Below are 27,432 nucleotides of genomic sequence, written 5' to 3'. Positions count from 1 at the left end.
ATGTCATGCTGCCCTTCATTGTTTATGCCTATGATACCGCCCCTGAGAGCACAACTGGTTTTTCACCGTTCTTCTTACTGTATGGAAGGCACCCGTCGCGCACAATCGACACGATTCTTCAATACAAGCCGGATCCACCTGAGTGCGCCTATTCCTGCCGCAGCCAGGCTTGCTGAAGAGTGTCGCGAGCTTGCCAAGACCTTTACAACGCATGAACAAGAGCGGCAGAAGAGCATTTGCGGTGACAACACCACTTCTGCACCTATGTTCCTCGCTGGAGCACTCGTATGGCTCTCGGTTCCTACCACTGCAACTCGCCTCTCTTCAAAACTACTGCCCAAATGGGAAGGCTTGTCGGACCTTGTCGTCGAACGCACATCTCTGGTTAACTACCTCATCGAAATCGTTGAATATGCGCCGTGGAGGCCGCGACATTATCAACGTTGAGCGCCTGAAAATCTACCGTGACCCACTCTTAGTGACAAGCTGTCAGGTCGCCTGGTCGCTGCGTTTCGTACCCAGGGTAATTGTAGCGAAGCCATGGAACTGTGCAATGGGTCGTCCATTCTAGCACCTTCAAGTAGTTCAGCCCTTTCGGCTTCTTTCCAGAAGAACGCCCCTCGCGCTGAGAGTACGTGCTCTGCCTTGACTGTCGCCCTAGCGCACAGTCGCCGAGTGCCGTCAAATAAACATCTATACAATTATTATTATTTATTATTATTTATATTAATAATAATAATAATATTATTTATTATTATTATTATTATCATTATTATTAATATTATTATTGCTTTGAATGAGATACCGCTGGCATAACGCCAGTCTCAGTACAGAGTAGCCGCTCTGATACGAGTAACACTAGAAATCACATACTGTCGCTAGTAAAAAACCCACACAAAAGAGAGACACGAACAGGACGAAAAATGGGCGGCTCTTGTGTGTGGGTTTTATTGCGATAGCAATTATATGGAGAGTCTCGGCTGGTTTTTGCCGTCGCCGTCGTCGCCGTCATGCTGCGTATATGTATAAGTATGTATATATATATATACAAAAGTCGCAAAGAAAAATAATTCCGAAGAAAGCTTCCGAAGCGCGGAATCGAACCAGCGACTTCTCAGTCCGCAGCGCGAGGCGCTAACCACTAGGCCACCAAAGGCAGATCCCTGAGGTAGCTAACGGCGAGCGTTATATACACACGTTTTTACAGCAGTACTCGGAGGGCAGGAGCTTATAAGCGTTTCTTCATTACCAGCGAGATGGCGCTAGGAGCGCGATATTTGCGCAGGGAGAACCTTGCGCTTCCGCTGTCTGCTCGCGCGGTAGTAGCTGCCCGGAACGCCGTTCCTCCTCGCCCTACAGGGCGTGGTCGCCATCGTGCGCTGATCTCGAGGAAAAAAGGGGGCGGGCGGGGGGTTTTATGTCTTGTGCTTTCCCCGCGATGTCCGCGCTGAAGTCAGAGCGTACGAAGGCCACTACGCTCGCTGGAGCGGCCGCGTTTGCGAAAACAGCGCCCTGTTCAAACAGAAATAAGCAACAATTGTGACAGTTAGATCGCGCTTCTCCTGTGTGTACCTGTTCATTCGTTTCGTGCGTCCTGCTTTTATGTTTGAGCAGTGCGCTTCAAGTGTCGAGCTGTGAGGCATGATAGTTCGCGCTCGTCCTATGTGCGTTATTTTCCTGCATCCTTTGCGCTTGAGCGACGCGCTGGAAATTTCGAGCTGCTTTTCGTTCTTCGCGTTACATTCCAATTTGTTGCTATCGCATTCATTGCTTCGCCGTTGCAGCGAAACGGTGACTTTTTTTTACTAGCGGCAGTTTGTCATACAGCTAGCAATACCAACTAGGCCAAGAAGAAGTTCTCCTTAACACTAGAAATGCCACGTAAATATATATGTTATGCCTATATATATGTAAATTATAATATATATATATATAAATATATATAAATTTGCCACAAAAGCGGTCGCGTCGCCGTAGCGTGGGTTTGGCCTTCAAGAAGTCGTGCCCGGTTTACCACCATCATCGGCCACTCTGCCCTAAAGGTCTGCTGAGGTATCTGATTTCACATGAAGGAATTCCAGAAAATGATTCATAGCTTTCATTTTTCAAAGCACTTATGTCAGCAGCCAACGTGTGAATTTCGGTCGAGGCTTCCAGATTGCTAGGGCCGGGGGTTACGTAATACCATTCTACATCCCCATCAAGCATCAGTAAGTGCTTCAAGGACGCTATACAGTTACACACAGTTGCATACACTTGGCCGGGGCACGGCAGCACCCAGTGCTGGCCAGAATCGAAATACCTGGAGTAACTTGTATCTGTATCGCGATACGTTTCGCAAGATGTGTATCAGTATCTGTATTTGCGATAACTTAAAGAATGTGTCGTTTATCTTAAACGGCCCCTCACCAGGCCACATAGCAAATTTTAGTTAGACGCTGGAAGTTGTTGTGTGCCGAATGAAGAGCAGTATGCCGCAAGAATTTTTCAAATCGGTTCATTACGAGCTGAGAAAAACAATAATTTGTAGCGGCGCGAAACCATGATGCGAGGAGGCGAGTTTCAAACCCTTGCCACTCGCCCCGTGTAGCTTTCGCAAGCCAAATCCCTTCCCTGCCCTCTTCACTTGACACATACGCATGAACACGTCATGCGCATGCATGGTCACGTGCGCATGACGTGCCCGAGCCAGCCCGAGCACGCGAGCGGCGTTGCACGGCCGCTACCTGTTTTTATGTAGCGGCCGTGGGCGTTTTGTCGGCGTTCTCTGTGGTGCACTGCCTGTTTCTGCGGGACGAGCATGAATGTTGAGACGTTTGTACGGGCACGAGAGTGGTGGCACGGCCGCTACATAAAAAAAACATGTAGCGGCCGTGGTGGTGGCACGGCCGCTACGTAAAAAAAACAGGTGCGGCCTGTTGCGTGGCGCCGAAACGGCGTCCGGGGCCTAGTTCTCCTTGCTCCCGCACTGGCGCCACCTCACTGGTACAGCTGTTCACGGAGAAGCGCTTCGACAGCCGCGTTTGTACTCCCGACACTTACTGCAATCAGGCCGTAGATAACGCGTTTTATAGCTGCACATTACACGTTGAATATTGAAGTCGTTATTAGAACTGCCGATTACCCCACATATGTGAACAGTTTGCCCTAGGAGTACCAGTGTTTTGTAGAGTGGGCCTCAGTACTCTCCACGAATGCTGCCCGTTTGACTCACTGGAAATGAAAAGTGTCACTCAATTACTGAACCCCTTAATGGGCAGGCAGTCGTCGGGCAGATTCCAAGGGCTGACTTATCGGCCCACCGAAACGCACCACGAAAGCACACAACATTTAAATGTAGGTCCTGTTAGTGCGTCAACAAATGGCGGTTGTGGTCCAAAGCAAGAATTAGAGCCAAGAGTTGACAACACAAACAAAATATATTCTCAGTTAAGGCAGTACAAGCATCACGCAAACATCCACACTCGGCAGGTATCAATTACAACTCACAACATCACTTAGATGGTGTTTAAAACAACGGGAACAAACTTACCGTGCCACAAATGCACTCTCATCCATTAGAAACTATCCAAGAACACTTAAAGGTCTTGAATATTCACCAAAACTGTGCAGCCCACAATTCTTCGACCGTTTCTGGAATATTTCTCTTCCAGGAAACACTCAAACGAACTCCAGCTCTGGTCACCGACTCTCCTAAACAGTGCTCCCACGGTGTCATCACTAGATCATCCAAGATCAACTGACCGCACTACACGACTCACACGAACAACATAACTTCTTCGCCGACTTCACCATACCTTCCTACCCTCCGTCGTCTCTCGTTTGGATCCTTCCCGGTTTCTCGAACATTCCAAGTGATTGTTCGGCTCGTAGCACGTAGCGCAGCGACAGCTAGGGGAAAGGGATTCGTCTCGCCGGTTTGTCTGCGGAATCGGTCGGTTCCACTGATTTCTTGAATTCTCCCGATCTGCACGGGTGTTAGGCTGTCGCGACCGCGACGGCGTCTTCGGAGGAGAGGGTAGGGGCTCGCCCTGGGCGCCTTTGGATGCTCGTCTTTTTTTTTTTTTTTCGTTGCGCGCACCCGTCGGGGGTAACAGTCGGCGCAGTGGCTTGATGGTGTCGTCAGTATGCGGCGGCGCGCGCCTGTTTTAGCGCTTGTTTGCGACAGAAAGGAGTGCTCTGTTACGAATATTACGCTTCCCGACACTGTAGATCGCATGGGAATTCGTGGTACTTCACAGTAGCGTCTTTTCACACGTTCGAGTTGCACAGCGGCACGCAACAGCTTCGCGTCATCACACCGCTAGAAAAAACCGTCTGCCATACACGCGCGCACCAAGAAACCGTACTCATGCGCAGGAAAAATGAGGCAAGCTGCTCACACGCGCGGCCACACACAAGAAAGACACGAGAAATCACACGAAAATGCACATGGACACGCACAAATCCTGAAGCGACCACATAGTAACACGAACCGGCGTCTGCCTGGAGGGCCGTGCTAGTGGCGCCCTCACCCAAAACAACTGCCGCTCAGCCGACCCGCGCTCGCCCATTGACGGCGACGCGACGCAGCAGGCCGCACCTGTTTTCTTTATGTAGCGACCTGTTTTCTTTATGTAGCGGCCGTGGTGGTGGTATCATGAGCCAGTGCCGCATTAACGTTTACTTAGACGCGGTAGAATAAATGAGCATAATGAGTGCTCGAACGCGCCAGAACATTACTTTCGTTTCCAGGGCTGGCGTCTGCTCGATGCGCTAACCGCGGGTGCACGAACGCATGGGAAAGGGAGGCACATTAGCCCCGCATCTCGCTGCAATTCACGAACAAGAAAATGAAAAAGATGCACAAATTCCCTTTGTGTGTCTCATTATTTCTCTCAAGTTTTATTAATCAGATCAAGCAACAAATTACAGAAACTACACATGTCGTGTCAAATAATTATCGCAGTGTCACGTGCTACTGTTGGCGACGTCAGAGCACAGTCGTCTACGTAGAGGAGCGGCGTCACAGCACTACCATCTACGTAGGGCCATTTTCTCATGTACGTCATCCCCTCATTATCTAAAGCGCGCGCCCGCGAGAGGAAGGGCAAGCAGCGTTCACCTTGAAATTTGACCCATTTCCGCGGCGCGTAGCGTTGCAAATTTTGGCAGACGTGATCGTGAACGCTCATTGTATGCATTGCGCTCGTTAGCTCAAAATTGTCAAACCTGGTGAGGGGCCCCTTAAGACACAAGATACATCGATGACAACACCTCCGCGTGAAACAATTACCATTGTCTGAACTCCGCTTCTCAAGCCGATACTGCGTCACTCAGCCACCTCAATAAAGCTAAAGCCAGTGACATTACTTCACCTTTCCGCCAGAGTCCTCCAGCGAGGTCTGCGTGTCTCTGTTGATGTAGCAGTCACGCGCTGGCGCTCGCGCCTTCTCAAAAAAAAAAAAAAAAAACAAGCGCGCAAACGTCTACGCCCAGCTGACCTTTTGTTTTCCCCTTTCATTTCTTTTTAGCTGTGTCAGTGACATGACACTCGCTCTTAGCCACGCTCTTGGCCAATGTAACTTTGAAGGGTGGCGGCGTGGGCTAGTTGGTAGCTCATGACAAATGTTATAGCGCGAACTCGGGACGAGAACTTTTCGTCTTCGTGTTCCTTTTGTCCTCGTCCCGAGTTCGCGCTATAACATTTGTCTTAGCCAATGTATTGTGCCGCCTACTCCATTGCGTGGGCGTCTGTTGCGCAAATTCTCACGCTACTACACAGTGGTTATTAAAGTTTCTCTTGCGTGGCACTTCGTTACGAAGTCTGAAGAATGTAAGAATAGGGTTGCTTTATGTTTCATGGCTTTCACACACCACGGATTTAAAGGATCCCGTAGACTTAGGTTTGACTTAGACGCTATCAGATTCACTTACATGCAAATAAGATTCTAACCACTATAGGTCCACCGGTCGCTATGCTAGATCTAATAGGACAAGCATTTACCTAGGAGAATATACATTGGCGTACCGTATGTATTTCTTCCTGCCAACTTTATTCAAAGAGTTCTTAAAATCATAAGCTGCTGATTAGCAAAATAAGTGCTTTCTTGGGTGTCCTAAGTTTGCATCCGATATATTTCCTAGGTCGCTGTATTTTTTTTATTTTTTAAGTCTGTTTACTGCAACATGTATTTTGTAACGTGCTGCCAAGATAAGCTGCCGGCTTTTTTCTTACTTTTAATGGTCTGTGGGATTTCGGTCGTTCCTCAGATATTTACATTCCACTTGAGTTGGCTGTTACGTCACGGCAACGTTGAGGACGAATATATAATAGTCTGAGAGTGCCTGCAGCATAAGGAAGATTCTGCTTACTACTTAGTATAAAAGTGAAACTGAGTTTGCATTATATTAATAAAAATTATTGAGATATCTTAAGTATGTTACGAAGGGGTTTCAAGAAACATTGCTGTACCGTATCCTCCGTTTGTCTTATGAGTGTCCCAATGAGCCGTTTTAGGCTATTTTCCATAGGCGGTGAATTTTGTATTGTCTTACCTTATAGATGAGTTCAGATACTTCATACTTAATTGCGATAGCTAATAAAGGTGGCGCCTGTATCGTGATTCTGTACTTATCCCATGTGGTTCTTGGACAAGGAACAGCTTTTTATTTTACTTAGATACGCGTATTCCTTTTTTAGGCCTTCCTGTTTATTATTTTTTTTTACCGTTAGTAATCACCCGGTAGTCGGAGCTATAAGTCGTGTATAGCGTCGGTTGCCTGCGGCGCTTTGGGGAGCTAGACAATGCACCTTATACGTGTCTGGGTTGCACATGTTCGTTCGTAGGAGAAATATTGACAAAAGATTACACGTTAAGGGTATGTCGCTAGCGAAGGCCTTACAAAAGCAGATAAGTAGAAATGAAAAGTCATTGCCGTTTCGCGTCCCCGACATAAACACGGTGCATTACAAGAGATGCTGCTGCCAGCGTTGTTGCCGCTGTATGCGCGGTGATCCAGCATTGCGTAAACGGTTATACGTTTAGCGACAAGGTGAACACCACACCGGTATTCGATCCACGTTTCGGAGGCTTCTTGTTGAAGATCTTTTAATTAGACCGCGACCCACTAGCTGGTCGGTAAGCAGAGCAGCGACTCTATCATCACTTACTAAAGCGACAAGCAAAAACCGCTGACAGCGCAGTGTACAAGGCGCTCTCATTTTAAGCAGCTAAAGAAAGCCCAATAAGTCGATTTGGAATGAAACAGATTTGCTTTGAGGAATAAAGACAATTCCTTTGAGATACTAAGAGACAGTTCATTCAAGTGAAACATTGCTGGTCTCAGTTAAAAAATTTAAAGCAAACATTTCTGTGCATACGCGTTTGCTGCTACATTATATAGATCTATAATAACAAATTTGCGAATGTATCGAATGCACCTTATGATACATTTGGAAAGTGTCATATCGGATACAATTGTTGAGGTAGTATCTTCTATCTTTATCTCAAATACTTGATGTCAGAGTATCTTGCATCGTATCGCGATACAATTTCAAAGTATCTTTGCCCAGCCCTCGCAGCACCACAAGAAATATGTTGCACTTTTGTGACATTTGCCAAAGTGACCTGAATCAAGAAAAAAGGATTACTCGACATGTTCCCTACGGTGCCGTTGTGCCCAATGCCAGGCACATCGCGCTGTTTATAAGTGTACGATGTCAATAGCATTGGGGTGGCTGATGCGTCTCTCAGGAGGACGTACGCCAGTCGGTCCAGCTGTCCAAGGAAGACGCCGCGGCCGAACTCGTCCAGCGGTGATTTCCAACACTAGGTACACGGCGGAGCAATCAGTGCTGGGTGTCCATATGCCGTCCGCGAAACGGTCACAAGAAAGCAAAAGGCCGAGCGCCTGGGACATGAAGACGAAGGGATTACGCGACATGTTCTCTGCGGTGCCGCCGTGCCCAATGAGCATGAAACTGGCATGCCTAACGTACTCGCTACGGGTGTGGCGCCATAGTGCATGGATAAATAGGTTGATGTTTCCCAAAAATAAAGTTGTTTGAAGTTAGCGCATTGTAGTATCGTCTCTTCTACGTCCTTGTCACCTAGCGCTGAGTATGCTTTCGAATTCAGTTTACCAACACGCCCTAAAAATGGCAACGCTAAAAGGCACTTATGTCATGACATGCCAGTCACTATCGCATTTTGCTCATGTATGTATGCATCTATGTACATTTTCGCGCACACCATTCTAATGAAACGTATGTTCTGGTATATCACGACCTTATGTTTGTCGTACACATATCCTGTCACTTTTGGTATGCAGGGTGCCCCAGCTATTTCTAGCAAAAGATTAAAAATGTGCCGACGCACTCTATGACGAATCGATCAAATGGATGCTGCGTGGAGTAAGTCAAACTATTTTTTTGTGTTCTGCTTAATTGCCTAATTAGGAATGTTTAAATAAATAACTTTTAGAGCAACGAAGCAAAGCAAGAAATTTCATTGAGAAAGTTGTATACCGGTTTGCAAAACGTCAGATTAGACAGTTTGTAACTTTTTGTCTATTATTTGTGTTTTTCTGCTTACCACAGATGCCCGCGAAAGGCGGTTAAACATCTCATACTAAAGGGAATCATGAGCAGATGCGAAACAACATTGAGGGTGCACACCAAGCTTCCGTTTACGTTCACTCGGCGTTTCCGTTAGTGTCCGGTTTGTATTGAGTGTTTTTGTTATCATTACGTAGCGAGCCCTGCGCTGCTGCTGTTCCGCGACGATCTCGATCTAGGCAGAGGTTGGAGTGCTGCGGCAACTGGCGCCGACGTTGACGTTACAACTCATCTGAACGGGAGCGAAGCGAGAATGACGCCGACGTTGACGTTACAGCTCATCTGAACGGGAGCGAAGCGAGAATGACGGAAGCCGATCGAGCGCACGCTCTTATATGAAATGGGGGAGAGAGAGAGTAGAGAGTGGGTTTACAGGCTGCAGCGCGAGGGGAAGAGAGGAGAGAAGACGATCGAACGCCTGCGTAAAGGAGGAGGGTGGGAGAGAGAGTAGGCGCATGCGCAGTGGAGCGCGGACGGCCACCGTATCAAGCTCGCTCATAAGATGCTTCGCATATAAAAATCACAGCATATCCACGAAGTGAATGATGACGAGTGGGCGAAGCTCCGGGGGATCATTAACCGTGAATCCCCCCGCCCACTCGATCGTGCAAAGACGTGAAAACGTGTTTACAGTATATACAAAGTTGTTCATTAATCACACCACGTATATAGTGTTGAGATGTGGGCGGCGTTTTCCTTTCATTATGACCGCCTTATGATGGGTGAAATGCAAAGCCAAAGGTTCTTGTATGGGATCCAACCAGAAATTTGAGAAAGCGAGATCAATGCAGGTCCCTCTGATAGAGCCTGACGGAAGTGCGGAGTTGGGCAGACTTCTTTGTTTCTCTACGGTTTTATCTTTCTTTCCTCCTCTCCTTCTCTCTTTTCGTTTTTTCTCTTTATTTATATTTATTTCTATTTTTGTTTCTATTTTTTATTTATTTCTGTCTATTTCTCGCTTGCTTCCTTTTTTTCAATTTTTATATGTTCTTTTGCCTGCGCCCACTCGTCATCATTCACTTCGTGGATATGCTGTGATTCTGAAATGTCCCTCATTGGCATTATCATCAAAGCGCTCGAAGAACAAGAGGAAGAAGACTTCTCTTTGGCGCGAGCTCTAGAGCGAGTGCTTCCAGTACTAGCTGCTGGCTACGACGCAACGGCAGACAAGCGTCGACCCGAAGGAGCTTTGCCCCTAAAAATACCAGCTGACATGCCCACTTGCGCACCTGTGTGCGCCGTGATTGGAGTGCTCCCTGACAGTTCCGCCTGCAAACGACCACAACATTTAGCCGGGTGAGCTGCCTGGAGAGGACAGGGACGATGGTGGTGGCTTTGATGAAGCACGTTTTGCTACACTCGGCGACAACTTTTCTTGGTACCACTGTGGAAGCTACAGAGCCAAAGTGACTGAATGCGCGCGCGCCAGGAAATAGTACCTATATTTATTTTCTAATTCGAAAAGTTACCTAGCTCGAATAAATACAGATTTCTTCATTATAGAAAGAGAACAAGTATGGGAAGCCATTTGTAAAAAAAAAGGTATTGTAAACTTCAATTTTGTTTCTGTCTTCTTAATTTCTTGAACAGCACCACGTTTCCTCACGCCTGCTCTCTCAGTTAACATGGTGTCCGCGGTTCCATCTCAGCCGTGTGCGGCCGCAAACTCGCCATCTCGTTCTCCGAAGAAGCTGTACACTAATTGTGACAGAAAGTGGCTATCAAAACAGACCAAGCAAGTTATCTGCAACGTCTACGCTGGAGTAAGGCGCCGTCACCGTGACGTGTCTGCAAATGCAGTGTGCCGGACTGTCGCCGAGCTCACCGGAGTGAGCGAGCGAACAGTTAAGCGTATCAAGGCTGAAGCTCTGCGGGCCCCACTTGCCTTCCCGAAGCGCAAGAAATTGAATTTCTCGGGCCAAACTGAGAAGCGCATCACCGGGAAGAGGCGGCTGCTGCGCTATGACACGTTTGCAGTGATTTCATGCGCACGGAAGTACCTTCGGCCGAGAAGATACGCAATGACCCTGACATGGCGACTCTGACATGGACATGCCGACCATCAGCACTCGTACGATGCAAAGAATGCTGAACGACTTGTGGTTCGCCTTCCGAAAAAGAACAAGGAATTCCGCGTTGCTCCAGAGAGACGACGTCGTTGCTTGGCGTCGAAAGTACCTCCGCACCATCCGAGAAATGTGGAGACAGCGGCAGTAAGTTCTTACGTTCTTTTTATTTCTGCAAACTTTCTGTTCACTGCGCGTGACTGTTGGTAAAAAAGTTGACGCAAATGGTGAGCATGCGTGTGTACCTACTGGTTAGCGAAAACGATAGGTGTGCTTTGCATTTGTGATCGCCAAACATGTGCTATTGACGTGAGTGATCCAAAGCCTTATATATTGCTGGCTTAAGGCGCAGCGAAATTCCCCATTAAGATAGGGTGGCTGTTCATGCTTGCGCTTGTACGGTAAATAATAGTATTCGCTGAGGATTCCGTTGCATGTGGTGTAGGTTTAACTCGGCGTTGTGCATTGCAACATTTCCCGTAGCATCGTTTGAGAAGACTTACTGCCATTTTTCCGCGTAGGAGCAAGGAGTCTCAATGGCTTGGAGAAAGGAATAGCTAGTGATGGCCCTCTGAATTGTAGATTTTATTGAGCGAATACTCTGCGCACGTAATTGGGGATTGGGGACTTGGTTGCATCAGCTTTGATACACAGCCCGCTGGGGCGTAGGTAGAAATTTTTTACGGGGCGGGACACCACTTTCGTCTGAGTGGGGGCAGGGTCGGACTGTGTGGTCGAGAGTCATTTTTTGCTCTGTATTCCGTGGAAAAAAAATTTCGGGGGGAGGTGGACACAGGCCCGGAGTGCCGCCCTCTGGCTACGCTTCTAGCAGCCTGAAAGAAGTTTCGTAAACATTGGTTTCAGTCTTTCACACAGAGAGTTTTGCCACCTTGTCTATGTTATGTGTGTTCACATAAGTTTTGTCAGTGCACTTTTTTGCCTTTAAACAAAGGCATAACCTCGAATGAAGGCAGTCTGCTTTGTTTATGGGCTCTTGCCAGGGAAAGTGCGCTGTTAATAGTAAGACTGCTTTCTCTTTTACAGGACCATCTACTACCTTGATGAGACCTGGGTAAACGCCGGCCATAAAAGGGGAGAGTTTGGACAGAAACCAGCGTGATGACTCGGCAAGACCCATTTTGGCAAGGGCTCTCAACTGGCCTCCGTGTATCGAGCGGTAAAGGAGGACGCCTTATCGTTTTGCACGCTTGAAGTGCAGAAGGCTTTGTTGATGGAGCCGCCGTATTTTCCGTGCCAAGAAGCGCGCTGGTGATTACCACACAGAAATGGATGCTTCGCGTTTCCAGAAATGGTTTGTTGAACAGCTGCTACCGAACATTAAGCCACGCAGTGTAATCGTGATGGATAATGCGCCATATCACAGTGCTCTACCAAGCTCATCATCCAGAAAAGCGGAAATCCAGTCCTGGTTGATATCGAAAAATATTCATTTTTCGGATGACCAACTGAAAAGTGAACTGCTGCAACTCGTTAAGCAGAATAGGCATATTTTCCTTGCTTACCATGTTGACAAACTTGCCAGTGCTGCCGGGCATGAGGTTGTGCGCTTGCCTCCTTACCACTGCGAGCTAAATCCTATAGAGCTTGTATGGAGCCAAGTCAAAGGATACGTTGCTTCAAGGAACACATACTTCAAGACTGAATCTGTCGAGAAGCTGCTGCAGGAAGGAATTGCAAGTGTGACCCAACAGAAATGGCTCCATGACTGCACTCACGTGATGAGGATGGAGGATGAGGCATGGGAGCGTGATGGCGTTATAGACAGCCAAACAGAAAGTCTCATCATTTCTTTGTGCACAGAATCAAGTTCATCAGATGAGTTGAGCAGCTCCGACATGAGTGGAATTGAACTGCCGTGACAGCTTGTGTGCCTTGCCAATGCTTCTAGCAAATGACTGCACATGTACCTAACCAGAAACTGTGATATTGTTTTTGAGGACTATCGGTCACTGCTGTTTCTTTATATTTTTATCGCTTATTCACTTCATTGTGATTTTACCTGCTGATTTCTTTTGTTGCACTTCGTGCACGTTCTGGTTACGTTATCGTGATGTGATAATGACCGCTGGGATATTGTGCGCCAAAACCACGTTGTGATTATGAGGCATGCTGTGCGTGAGGTTCTACAGATTTTGACCTCTGGGGGTTGTTTAATGTGCACTCAAATATATGTACACGGGCATCTGGCATTTCCCGTTCACTGATATGCAACACGCTCAAACATGAGTGTTTTATGTCAGCAGCCAGGTACTGTAAGCACTGTACCGTCACGGTGGATGGTATGTGATTAGCTTAGTCGTGAACGTTAACGTTATATGCTGCATCAGCGAGAAACACATTGTTTACTTGAGATTTGAAATGTTCAAAATAAGGTTCCCTTTTCTTTTTGATCTCATGCCAATGGCACTTGCCGCTATGTCGCAATGGGACCTGAAATAGTGATACCACTTGTCATTTGTGTGTTTTATTTACTCATTTACTGAGTTACTGTACCCTGGCCCTCCTTGTTATCAATGTGTTCCTACTCTTACGTGTTTAGGTTTGTTTATTAAAATGGTTATTCTGCCGAGGAATACCAGCGACCATTGTGATAATTCTGATGCATCAGTGGAGCATCTCCTTATAAAATGCCCGAAATATGAAGAACAGCGTGTTCGACTTAGTGATCGACTCAAGAGACTTGACAAATGGCCTCTCTCAATTTGCAAGGTTTGAACCTTGGCCAAATCCTGACAATCAAAGACGGGCTATGAGTGCTCTTTGGGATTTTTTAATTGATACAGACTTAATGAACTGCTGACGATTATCATGGTTCTTTACTTTCATGGCATTGTATTATTGAGAATACTTTCTAATCATGCCATATGTCCTTGTATGGGAGACTAGCTGTGTGGACTGCATCCGAGGTGTTATGTGACACAACCCTCTATATGCTAGACCCTGCCCTTGGACTTTGCAAGTGCTACGTTGTACGAGGCATGTTTCATATGGGCATAGTTCAGCTCATTGTTTTTATTTTTTCTATTTCTTTTGTTTCCATTTTTCTTGTTATGGCCTCTTTCTTCTTGTTGGTGAGCTAGCCGGCTATAATGTAGCCTACCTTCTCATGTTATTTTTTTCTATTTAAATAAAAAAAAAATATTTTGAGCTTGAGTGAGTCTGGTCGAGAAAAGGTTTAGGTAGTCGGGATGAGCGAAATTTGGTGAGTCTGAGTCTGAGTGATCTGTCGGAGCAAAATATTTTTCTTGAGTAAGTGAGCTCCAGTTTTTTTTTGTTTTTTTTTTGCCGAGCTATGGTCACAAGTGTGAAATCTCAGTTGCCATGGATTTCCAGCTGAACGTTCTTATGGTTATGCTCTGTGTCATGGCTCACGTGTAAAATGTCATGTTGACATCGAGTGCCAGCAAAAGGTTGTAATGGTTGTGTTCTATGTCACAAGTGAAATAATGTTATGAGTGGCAGCAAAATGTTGTTATGGTTATCACGCTCTGTGCTATAAGTGCCAATCAATATGTTTACACAGAGTGCCCAAAAATATTGTATTCGCCACTGCAGAAAAGCTTTCTTATTAGCGCTTGAAAGTCTATGTGGAAATGCTTTTGTTGTCGGACGTAATGTATAATCTGGAAAAAAATGTAAAGGCATTTGTGAATTAGACAAGACTGATTTGTTAACGAAGAGTGTGGAAAATCCTGATTGAGAGCGGCAAGAACTTTTGATCTTTTTGTTCGCAATGTGCCTTCTTGTGCTGTAAAATATAATTATTTGCCTTTTGCTTGCGTTAACTTTCAAATCACGCCTGGATGCGATGCAATAAAAGATATGAACGGTTTTTTATGCTTTATTTTTTTTTCTACCAGTGACAATCGGTATTATGGGCAATACCTGTTACATACTGCATGTACAGATGGAAAAACATCGGTGGCTGTTACGCCCTGTGAAAATGTGGCCAGCGAAGCTTGATAAAATAATCTGCGTCAGTCTCTTTTTATTTAAGCGTAAGCTCCCTTTAAATCTAAACCCACTTCAGCGGCATCATGGTACTTGCATTACGTATTCCAATGCAATGCGAGCTTTTTCTCCAAATTTTTGCTACTAAAGTCGCCCCTAGCATTACAATCGTGATCGCGTTACAATGGAGCAAACACCTTATTCAGGCTGCGGTGCGCCCTTGGCGGCGTTCATCATATTATCATGTGTGTTATTTTGTTTTCTTCGGGCTTCACCCGCAAAAACTGTTTGGAATGCTCCGCGCAGACCGCGATGCGATGTTCCAGAAGCGTCACGATTGTTTTAGATCTTTCGTTAAGCTTGCGCGCGGTACGCAATAGTCTAGAGATTACGTGGCCACCAGCGATAACGCTGGAACATTGGATAGAACATGTATAAAACCCGACACGCTTTGTCACTTGTCAGATGTATTGAGACTGACTCGTTTCCCGGCCACAAGTTCGCCAAAATAAAGAGTTTCATCTTCGACACGCCCACTGCTGCCTTCGTCAACGTAACAACCCCGTGACAATATACGGTACATTAGGTAGATGCATTATGCACACTGATCACAATTTCCCTTTGTTCCTGTTCTGCATGTATACGTAGTGGTGAATGATCTAGCGATGCGAGCAAGCGAAACCGAAACTGGAACTGAAATCGGCTGCAAGATGCCGAACTACTTGCGTAGTAAAGTAAATGTGCGGATGCCCCGCCTCCGTAGCCTTCGCACCAATGCCAAGATAAGTTGTCGCCGAGTATAGCGGCAAGACACGCGATAACCGCTGCGTCTGCTTATCGCTGTCATGAACCGCCGCGAGGGAAGCATCTGGCTTGTACACGGAACGTTAGGGAGCACTAGAATCATCGCACGCGCTGGCGCGCAAGCTGATATTTCACGTGGTATTTTTTTGTATTTCGTGGGCGTCTGTAGTCAGCAGAAAAACACTACTAGTTAATACATATAAAGCTGAAACAGCCTAATCGGATGTTTTGCAAATCGATCTACAGCTTTCTCATTAGAAATTCTTGTCTCGGTTCGTTGCTTCAAGAGTCAATGAGTTAAGAATGCGTAAGTAGGCATTTAAGCAGAAAAAAAAACAGTGGGACTTAATACATGCAATATTCATCAAAATGCATTTGGTCGCGTCGTCATAGAGAGCGTCAGCATATTTTTAAACTCTGGCTAAAGATAGCTGGGGCACCCTGTATATCAAGTTAATGAAGCGGCCGCGATAGCGTTGAAATCGCGTCATGTAAATCATGACGCACATGACATTAATGACAATGTTTATATTGTTACCTGTCATTCTTCTCCCTTATACACTCATGTCGTGGTACGGCAGTTTAGGTGCGTAGTTGGCCGACGAAGCAGCAAAACTGTCATGTAAATCATGACGTACATGAATGTATGCCATGCCTTGCATGTCATAATCGGTCACTTATGGTCGTCATACACTCGTACTATGAAAAGCAAATTTTGGTGTACCTCAAATTAATGAAAGTGCCGCTATAGCAGCAAGACGATGTCATGTAATACGTGACATATATCGCATGCTTGAAGTGATTTTAATATTATGACCTCTCACTCTGTTCGTCATACACTCATAATACACCTTAAAATTTTCTGGTATACTTCATGTTAGTGAAACGTCCGGGAGAGCGATAAGACCACACAATGTGAATCACGATGTACATTATGTGATCTTCATTTTCTACCTCTCATTTATGTTAGTCATCCCCTCATGATATGCTTGGCAAATCTGGGCATATACAGTATCATAATAATAACATGGCTGCGAGAACGCCACGACCATGTCATACAAATCATGACGCACACGACATGCACTTCATGAGTTTCATCTTGCGACCTCTCACTGACGTTCATCTACACTGACGCCATGCCGTGCCAATTTGGTCATGCATGCCATGCCGTACCAATTTCGCTATATATCAAGTAAACGCAACGGCCGCGAGAGCGCCATGACCGTAACACTGAAATCAGGATGTACTACCGTGAGCACGGGCAGCGGGAACGTGCGAGTGCGTGGCAAATACCTTCGAACCCGACGTGGTGCGATTCGCGGCGTAAGCTGAAGGAAACATAACACACAGGGCGCTGCAGTTCACGAAGCCGTTGGTACTCCATCCTCGCTAGTGTTAAACTCACAGGGTCGCTTATGCATTCGCGTAACACGACTCGAAGGCGAAAACCATCTTCTTTTCGTTCGCAGTCGTACGTATCGATCCGCCTCTCCCTCACTGCCTTCTGAAAGCTTTCCCCACCTGACGTGATTTTGCACTGCCTCCAACCCCTCAACGAAGTCATCACGCGTTTACTGCGCCACAACTACTTTTGCTGTGCTTCCATGGCCGGCCCACCTTTCACCAAGCGACGATGCCTGTTCATGGCGTCGCCATGTGGCATCATAGCGACTTCATGGTGACTTCGCAAGTTTTGGTGATCTGTGGCGTTATTCATGACGTCATGTTACATTGTGTTCATCAGAGTTTCGGTACGCTCTCGGTCTACATATATGTACTTCCTTATCACGTGACTTTTGACCGATATTTGTTCTTAGTTTATTGTTGCACGATTGGTGTTTACGTCGCCCTTTCTCGATGTCTCGCCAAATATCCTATTTTATTGGCTCGTTAGGCAGTAAGGCTTTCGCTTTAAACACTCTCGCCTGGCAGCATGTGACCAACAGCTTGCAATGACGCAGTAGCGCAGTAAAAAGGCGCAGAGACTAGCGCCTACTTTTAGCGCCTACACAAGGACCCGCAGTCCACTTTTAGTTAATATGCACGCTGTGAATCTTTATTGTTCAGCTACGCACAAGAGAAATCTCCCACCGGCACTACATTTAAGGTCAAGTTCAATGGCCCTATATACGAGGTGCCGGTGAACGGTTGTGAAGCGCGAGCATTTATAGATGCGAAGCAGCTTTTGCTCGGGGCTGCGTCCGTCCATTGGCGACCGTCTGCTTTCTACCACCTAGCATAGCCATCTGTAACATATTGAGCATGCGCTCGCGCCGAGGAGAAGTCGTCTTGTTCTGAGACTGCCTTGGTGATGATACGTGCAAAGCACTTTAGGGGCCCGGGCTGCCGTATGCTGTCTTAGCTTGGCGTAACGCAGGCAAAACCATGCGTGCTGGCAGGCGCTAGCGTGTTCGGGCGTGTGTAAGGGGCTGGGGAAGACGCTGTATCCCTCTCCCTCACACTCTCTCAGCAATCGCGTGATGGTGTTGGGGAACGAGATTCTGCAGACGCGCGATGAACCCGCGTGGCGTGCTCCGACAAGTGGTAATAATAATATCTGGGGTTTAACGTCGCAAAACCAAGATATGATTATGAGAGACGCCGTAGTGGAGGGCTCCGGATATTTCGACCACCTGGGGTTCTTTAACGTGCACATAAATCTAAGTACACGGGCCTCAAACATTTCCGCCTCCATCGAAAATGCAGCCGCCGCGGCCGGGATTCGATCCACTAGACCACCGTGGCGGGGCGACCAACAAAAGTTCGGGACGAGTAACAGCAACAGCAACTACAGTGAATTCATGATATGCTCCACTTGCACAGGCCCGTTAACAACGGGCAAGGTGCCCGCGATGAACGGAACTTTTAAGTCGAGCCATGCGCTGCTTCGCATCCCCACATGATTCCCATTAGTGGGAGATTGTGTAATTCTTTTTTCAATAAAGAAACTCGCTAGCAGACGCTGCCTGCATCGACGTTGTATCTCGCGTGCGAGGGCGCGTTCTCGTTCCTTGTGAGCTGGTAGCTCAGCCAGGTTCAGCGTTCGTCGCAGAAAGAGCGTTTCCATAGTAAACGCGCGCCGTTCGCTCTCTCTCGCCAAACGGCGCGCGCTGAGGTGGTGGTGCCCTCGCTTGGGCTCAAGCAAATGGACCGTACCGACAGCAGATGACGATGCACGATGCACGCCGACACGCCGAGACCGTGAGGTGCTTCGGATCTAAAACAAGGGACAATACGACAATGAACGACACGTACACAGGGCGCACTAACAACCGAAAGTTTAGTGAATGGTGGCGCAGAATAAGTAGTGGCCGTACATGAATAAACAGCTATCTAGACAAATTAGCCATATAGAAAAATGCTATCGCGTGCTATCCCGGGAACGCCTTCCGCGAGGCTGGCGTTCACGGGATAGCACGCGCTGGCGTTCCAAACGTGCAGCCTGCTTGACTTATGTGTATCAAGCGTGGGAGATGCGTGACGACAACGCAAAACTTGAGACTGCGTGACACCAACGCGAGCCATGAGACGACGACGGGGTGAACCCTTAACCGACACCGCAGTTAAAGTCCTGAAGCATGTAGCCAAGAGTTCTCTGTGAATTTGTTTGTGAATTATGGAATATTTGTATGCCAATCTATGTCATAGGTTAGCTCAACTCCGTGATATTTCTGCCAAGTTACGTTCTCAAGTTTGATTTCATTGATAACATACCGAAAGGAGCAGAAGAGTTTGGGCGATGCGAGGCAAACAATGACGGCTTTAGTGGGTTTAAAAGCGTTAGTCACTGAGAGCAAGAATTAAAAGTGTTATGTATGCTTGAACGAAGAATAAAGCTGCCATGCTGATTATCTATTTCGCCGTACAGAACGCAGTTGTCGGCGAATGACTAATAATTACAGCAGGTGAGGCATTGTTATCAGTTAAAAATAATAATTCAGCCTAGAGCCCTTTATTATTGTACCGAATACTGTGTCCTCCTCTTTTCTCATGGCCGTAAAGCATGCTGTCCATGTGCTTGCAGAGACTACCTTCCCGCCACGTCCGGTTCCGAAGACGCGTGACCCGTACGACGATCTGCTACTTTGCACAGTAAGCCACAGGGCTATATTCAAAGAGATGTACCCACCGGACGGCTACTGCGACCTACTCTTCTACACCACGGCTTATTACGAGCCAAATTCAACTAAGTTCCTGGGCGCGTATGACGAGTTCAGCTTCGACGTGTTCCGCAGTCAAGCGAAGTCGCTTGGGGCAAGCAGCAAGACCGGCTACGGTGTCTCCTTTCTGTTCAAGTGAGTTTCTCTAATGTATTGTTAAGTTCACAGCTCTCCCGACAGTTAGTCCACTGCCTCATTCTTTCAAGTCATCAAGAAGAGTATTTATATTTAGTACCTGTCACCGCTTTCGCGGGCCTCCCAAGGGTGGCTTTCACTCTTTGAATGGCTGCGTGGCGGCACGGTGCGGCGCCGCTTCTGCGCCTGCGCGCAGCGTTGACACTACTAAACCGAGCGCCAGTGTAATAAGAACACTCTCGCCCTCAGAAGACAAAAACTGTGTGCTCCAGCAATCAGTTCAATTGTCCAGTTGTTGCTGTTACAGCTTTTCGTGCGGACGCAGTAAAGTTATGTGTACCCACATCTGGTGACCCGGAAAACGAACTTACCGCGCCGCCATAGCCGACCAGGAAGCGCTCGCCGCTCTTCGCCAACAAGTACAAAACCTTCAAGAGCAACTCAGGCCGAACAAATGGTAATCAAGAACCAAGAGCAGCAACTCCACGAACAGCAGCAACGCACCCAAAATGAACCACACTGATCTGACAATTCTGCACAGCTGCGCTCGGGCTACGCCCCCCAAAGCTCTGCTCCAGCGGGCGCCACCGCTCCAGCGGCCACCGCCGACACGGACGTCTGTCGCGTCGCCGTGAGGCTCCCACACTTTTGGGCAGAGTCACCTGAGGTGTGGTTCGCTCGAGTCTAGGCGCAGTATTCCCTGGCACGTATCACCCTGGACCGGACGCGCTACGACTACGTCGTCGCCCACCTAGAATCTCGCTACGCAGCTGAGCTCCGCGACGTACTCGCAAGTCCTCCAGCTGACGGCTGCTACCTGCACCTGAAGAGGGAACTAATTCGGCGGCTTTCACCTTCAGAAGACGAGAAAGTGCGTCAACTCCTTCAGCACGAAGCGCTCGGCCGCAAGCCATCGCAGCGCCTGCGCTTTATGCGTGCCCTCGCGGGCAGCACGCCTGTTCACGACTCCCTCCTCCGAGTAATGTGGCTTGACCGTTTACCCTGTCATGCTGAGGTCATCCTCCAGGTTCGGCCGAATCTGCCACAGGACCAGCTCGCCGAAATCGCCGACCGAGTCGTCGAAGCCTCTCCACCGCCGCCGCCTCTTTTCCTCCACGCCGCCGGCGCCTCACAGCCCACCCCCGAGCTCGCTAGCCGTATCGACGAAATCGCCCGTCAGGTGGGTTCTATTCGAAGGCATCTGGATCAACGCCTGACGTTGTGTCCCGGGAAAGGCCCCAAAGCCGAGGCCGGATCACCGATTCATCGCAAGAAAATGACGACGGCCGCTGCTACTACCACGGTCGCTTCGGTGACAAAGCCCGGAAATGCCACGCACCCTGCCCAGTGGACGTCAGGGAAACTTCAACAGCAGCCCGTAGAAGCGGCCGCGAGCTGCCAACTTAGAGGCCGTCGCATTTTTGTCACCGACCACGTCATTAAGCGCTGGTTCCTCATCGACTCCGGTTCTGACATCTGCTGCTTTCCCCGAGCCTTCCTGCACGACAAGCGCCCTTGTAAGTCGTTCGAGCTAAGTGCGGCAAACCATTCAAGCATAAAGACCTACGGCGCGCTCCGCCTCTACATCACCCTCAAAAACCTACACCGTGAATTCCCATGAAATTTCGTCATCGCCGACGTCGCAGAGCCAATCATCGGGTCTGACTTCCTGGCGTACTACCATCTTTTACCTGACTACCGGCATGACCGACTTATCGACGCCAGAACAGGCCTCTCCGCGCGGGCCAACGCACCACCAAAAACAGCCCAGCGTTAAAGATTTCGCCGTTGAAGATCAATCGTAATACCACACCATCCTCGCAGAATTTCGTGACCTGACACGACCTAGCAGGCGTCCCCGAGAGGTACGCCACTCAACCGCGCACTACATCTGCACTACTCCAGGCCCTTCGGCTCCTGCCGTGCCCGCCGCCTAGCTCCGGACCGCCTCCGAATCGCCGAAGCAGAGTTTGAAGCGATGCTCCGCGAGGGTACTGCGCGCCACTCGGGGAGCCTTACGCCTCACCGCTTCATTTGGTGCGGCAGAAGATTGATGGCTGGCACCCCTGTAAAGATTAGCGTGCCCTCAATGCCCGTACCATCCCAGACAGGTACCCCCTTCGTCATATACAGAATTTTGCCCACCGCTTACATGGTAGCACCATATCCTCAACAACTGACTCGGTAAAGGCCTACACACAAATTCATGTGAACCCAGACGACGTCCCGAAGACCGCAATCATGACGCCCTTCGGCTTATTCGAATTGCCTTTCATGAGCTTTGGCCTCCGCAATGCGGGACAAACCTTCCAACGCTTCATCGACGACGTCGTCCGCGGCCTAGACTTCTGTTTCGTCTATTTAGACGACATCCTGGTCTTCTCCCCCAACGAAAAGGCTCACCGCCAACACCTTCGCCAACTGTTTCAACGTCTCGACGACCACGGCTTACTCATAAACGTCAAGAAGAGCACGCATGGCGCCCCCGTTGTCACGTTTCTTAGCCATGAAATTTCTTCAGAACGGCACTACACCCTTGCCTGACCACATCTTGGGCATTAAGAACTACGCGCGGCCTGTCACAGCAAAAGACCTCCGCCGTTTCCTGGGCATGCTCAACTTTTACAGGCGCTTCGTGCCTAAAGCGGCCGCATATCAGGCCCTTCTTCATGACGCGTTGGCAGGCCTATGTGGCAACTTTCCTGTCACTTGGACACCACTTCTAACTCAAGCGTTCGAAGACTGCAAAACTGCCCTCTGCAACGCCACTCTACTTTCGCATCTCAGGCTAGAGGCTCCCTTGGGCCTTTTAACGGATGCCTCAAGCACCGCCTTCGAAGCCTCCCTGATGCAGCGCGTGGGCCAAAACTGGTGCTCGTTGGAATTTTTTTCGAAGAAACTCTCTATCCCAAAAACACCCTCGTCTGCAGGCATCGCCGACGAAACTCCGGCCCCTGCGGAGACAACATGGCCAGCCTACTACAGAGAGCTTCTCGCCATCTACGAAGCGTTCCAACACTGTCGCCATATTCTCGAGGCACAGCAGTGCAGCATCTACACTGACCACAAACATATTACTTACGCCTTCTCCCAGCGACTCGAAAAACTTCCACCGGTCCAGCAGAATCAACTGTCCTTTATTGCCCAGTGTACCACCGACATCCAACACATCAGCGGAAAGGATAACGTGGTCGCCGACGCACTCTCGGGCGTCTCTGCTGTCGAGCTGCAACCCGTTACGACTGACACCCTCGCCAACACTCAGAAAACGGACGCCGAACTCCAGCAGCTCTTCGAAAATGGCTCCTCTCTTCAACTTCAACAAGGCGCCCTCCCTGGGTCGACGGAAACTCTCTACTGCGACGTCTCACCGGACGAGTGAGACCATATATTCCCTCGCCGCATTGCCGCAGCGTTTTCAGCCAGTTACACAACCTCAGTCACCCCGGTTTCCGCGCTTCTACACGCCTTGTGACTGACCGCTATGTTTGGCCCTCAATGCAACGGGACTGCCGCACCTGGGCACGCACGTGGATTCCATGTCAGCGCGTCAAAATCACCCGGCACGTCACATCACCGCTCGGGGCATTCTCCCTGCCGTCGCAACCGTTTCAACACGTCCACATCGATATCATTGGCCCCCTTCCACTGGTCGGGCCTTGCCGCTACTGCCTCACAGCCATCGATCGGTAGACTCGATGGCCCGAAGTATCGCCGCTCGAAAGGATTACTGCAGAAGACGTCGCCTCAGGCCTTCTTCACCGGCTGGATTTCCCGCTTCGGCACTCCTCCTCGCGTCACAACCAATTAAGGACGGCAATTCAGGTTCCCAACTCTTCAGGTTCCTCGGGCTTTCCACCGGGTTCGAGCGCTCACGGACTACCAGCTACCACCCCTGCGCCAACGCGATGATTGAGCGGTCTCACCGACAGCTCAAGGTAGCCTCACGTGCCACCCTAACTCAAATTGGCTCGAGGCTCTCCCGGCCGTCGCTCCTGGTCTGCACGCCACTTTCAAACCAGACATCCAGGCGACGCCCGCAGAACTGGTTTACGGGGAGCCGCTTCGCCTACCTGGGGAACTTCTCTCCGCTCCAACTTCCGACATCACCAGCTCGGACCCGACAGACTTTGTCGCTCGGCTGCGTCGCACAATGGCATCATTGCGGCCGTCACCTACAGCACCTCACACCAAGCCGACCCCGTTCGTGTTTAACCACTTGACAACGTGCTCACATGCCTTTCTCCGCGACGACACTGTACTTGCGCCGTTTCAACCACCTTACTCCGGACCCTATAAAGTCATCCGCCGTGACGACAAAACATTCACCCTTCAAATCAGCGGGAGGGATGTTCGCGTCTTCATCGACCGACTGAAGACATCATACATCCTCTCCGAGAAAACTACCAACTCCTGCGCGCCTCCCGTAAATCACCCACAACAGCCTCCAACGCCTCGGCCCGTGCCCTACATCACGCGCTTTGGACGCCAGGTGCGCGTCCCCAGTGCTCTTCAAACCTGAGGCCATCTCTCTGCGGGGGGGGAGGGGTGTGGAGTGGCGGCAAGGTGCGGCGCCGCTTCTGCGCCTGTGCGCAACGTCGACGCTACTAAACCGAGCGCCAGTGTGATAAGAACACTCTCGCTCTCAGAAGACAAAAACTGTGTGTGCTCCCGCAGTGGGTTCAGTTGTCCAGTTGTTAAGCTTTTCGTGTGGACGCATTTAGGTTATATGTACCCACAGCTGTGGTGGTATGTGGGAGGGCTGTCAACCGCGCCTTTCCGAAAATGGAAGATCATTGCACTTGATATGTAATACCAGACAGTGTCGGACATCTTGTGAATCATCCATTATGTTTTATGCGACTGCTTGGCAGTGTAGATTTCGTGCTATTTCACATGGTGCCTTCCAAGGCGGTGGAATAACATGAGAATTATTCGAGGCGCCGGCAAAAGAGGTAGCCTGTTTTGCTGCTTGCAAAAAGTTCCGCTGTTTCCTCGGAGCGTCTTTTATACAATCTATCGTGACTGTGTGAAAATGGAGGAATCAGAACGGCAAGGACTGAACTGCTTATTGGCCAAACTTGTGCCTTCGACGACTTCATGTCGTGCACGACGACGCTGCGATTGCGAAATGGCATCAGGCACCTATGTTATGAGGCCCAATGCACGGTTGAAGAAGCGCCTTGCTGAGTGTATACGTCAGCGTATCGGCGTCCAGACCCAAACACGTTATCCGGGCTGATGTTTATCGTGGTGCCGTTAAAGACTGTCCATACAAACAATTGCCGATCCCCTGCCGGTTCTTCATACGCAGGTGGGTGAGCCATCGAGCTGCTTCGGCCCTCTTCAAATAAGCGACGATGTCGAGATTGCCTTACTCGGTGAAAGTTGGCAGCACGGTGTTCAGCGTCGTTGTGCGGCTCTTTCCGTAAACGATCTTGAACGGCGCCATACGGCGTTATTTCTCGGAGTACAACTTAGAGAAATTTCTCTAACATCTACCTTTATGAATTAAGCGATTTAAAAAAGTCGGCAAATCCCACGTACAGTGGGAATCAATGATATGCGAAGCACGCCTCAGGAAGTTTCCTTTGTCGCTCTTTAATATCGGCGAAACGTTACGAGGCGGACGGATGTAACCCACGGTAAACATGTCTAGAAATGTTAGACTCACTGATATTTCTAGAAAAGATGCAAGGGTGTCGAACTGGTTGTTCATAGTTGCACAGCGATGCGACCAATAAAGTTTGCACTACGAGCACCAGCAATGCTAGGCTGATATGTTGTTCTTGTATTAGTCCGTGATGGCGCTGAACGCACACACATATTATAAATACGCGTCCATATGTGGAGCGGGTTGTTGATACTTCGGTAAACAGGGCACCATCACTCAGAACAGTGAGCCCCAGCTGCAAAACAGGAGTTATCTGATTCATCCGTTATGGCGGCGAATAGGGGCCTATGTGCACTGAAATATGACGTATAGTTCAGCTGCTGGAAATCGCAGATGTCTCTTATGAAGAAATGGTCAATGACACCTCCGGTCCTCGTAGTGGGCACGATGTCATGGGAGGCCCTGTGCACATCGAAAACGTCTTTCATGTATTGTGTGAAGCAGGCGTTGTTGGGTTTCGACACTTCCACATTGAAGTCACCGGCAATGATGAGCGGCATGTCCCTCTCGGCAGAGTTATTGCAGCGAGGAGTCGCCCCGGTTGTGGCGTAATTGCCAAGTAATGTAGATAAGAAGCTTTTCACAGACTCTTTTTGCGCTCCGGGGCTCAGGTAAGTGGCGGCAAGCGCGATGTCGCTGTCGTGGTAATTTGTGTGCGCAACACAGACGTCGCCGATTCGGCTACTTGTGTCTGTGTCTTCGGCGTCTGGAGGTTGGCGCAGCGCGACGCCGGTAATGTTGAAGTTGCACACTGCCGTGTTCTTATAGATGGCCAAGCCTGCGCATCTGCAATGAGGCTGTTTGCTGTGCACGACAGACTGGAATCCCCTGATGGAAATGGGATCCTCGCTCCAGCATTCAGAGAGGACCAGCACGCAAGTTTGTTTGAGCACAGAGTCTTCTTCAAGGTCGTGCACGTGCGCGTGCAGACAGTGGATGTTGAGAGCGGCGAGCGTGAGGTGTTTCCTGTGATTGTGGCGCCGCACGAAGGCGTCAGTCTGGTCCAGGACAGTATCCAGCCGCCTTCTTGCTAGCCGGGACACTTCGTCGGCAAGTTGCCTGTCGGTGGAGCCACGCACGTGATGAAACCTGAAATCACATTTTCCGTTGGTTAGGTATAAGCCGTCTACGCTTGTTGCCCTGGGCAGTGCCACGTAGACCAGCCTCAGGCGATGGCGCCTGTCGTATTGGTAGACTACCTCGGCGTACGTGGCCCCTTGCGACTTGTGTATAGCTATCGCGTTGGCTTGCTCGAGGGGAAACTGTGTCCTCTTGCAGCTGATGCTTAGCCTTGCGTAGATCGTGGTGGTGGTGGTTCGCAGTCCCACGGGCTCCCATTGCGATTGTATGGAAGGGTTTGCGGCCGTGACGTGTTTCATCCTAGCTCGAGCGACGATGCCGACTGCAGGCGTTGGAAACTCCAGCCAGAGGCGCACGAGGTTGGCGTGTTCGTCAGGCTCGATGTACCGTAAGGTGCCCATATTTCCATTAACGAGGCCATCGCTGACGTCAATGTTCGCCGTGATCATATAGGGCTTGCCGACGCTCAGACAAATTGAGGCCGGAAGGCCCCGCATGTCGCTTGCGCTCATCATGGCCACCTTTGACAGGGTATCTCTATAGCGTTGCTCATTCTTGTAGCCGGTGATTTTATCGCAGGCGGGATGGCATAAAACGTCGTCCGCATCCTCGAGGCAACGGGCGTTGTAGCGGTCGACGTACGCGTTGCTGTAGAACAGCCTGATGCAGTTAGGGCACATTGTGGCGGCTTTCTCGAGTGTCACAAAGCAGCGCTCAATCATCCTGACGTCATCCTCGCTCATCATGAGGCCATCGCCCAATCTCGTAAGAAATGACGAGAAGACTGCGTCCTTTTTGGCGGACAACGCGGACTAGCGGATGGTAGTCGAGAGTCTTCCAGGTAGGTACCGTTTTCAGCTCCCTCACTTGTCTCGCGCTGCGCCTGTACACCTCAGTGGCCTTGATGGGAGGCAATTGGCGGAGATCGCCACACATGTAGAC

The sequence above is a fragment of the Rhipicephalus sanguineus genome, chromosome 6 (genome assembly GCF_013339695.2).
Source record: "Rhipicephalus sanguineus isolate Rsan-2018 chromosome 6, BIME_Rsan_1.4, whole genome shotgun sequence".
NCBI lineage: Eukaryota > Metazoa > Arthropoda > Arachnida > Ixodida > Ixodidae > Rhipicephalus > Rhipicephalus sanguineus.
This window is presented reverse-complemented; position numbering follows the sequence as displayed.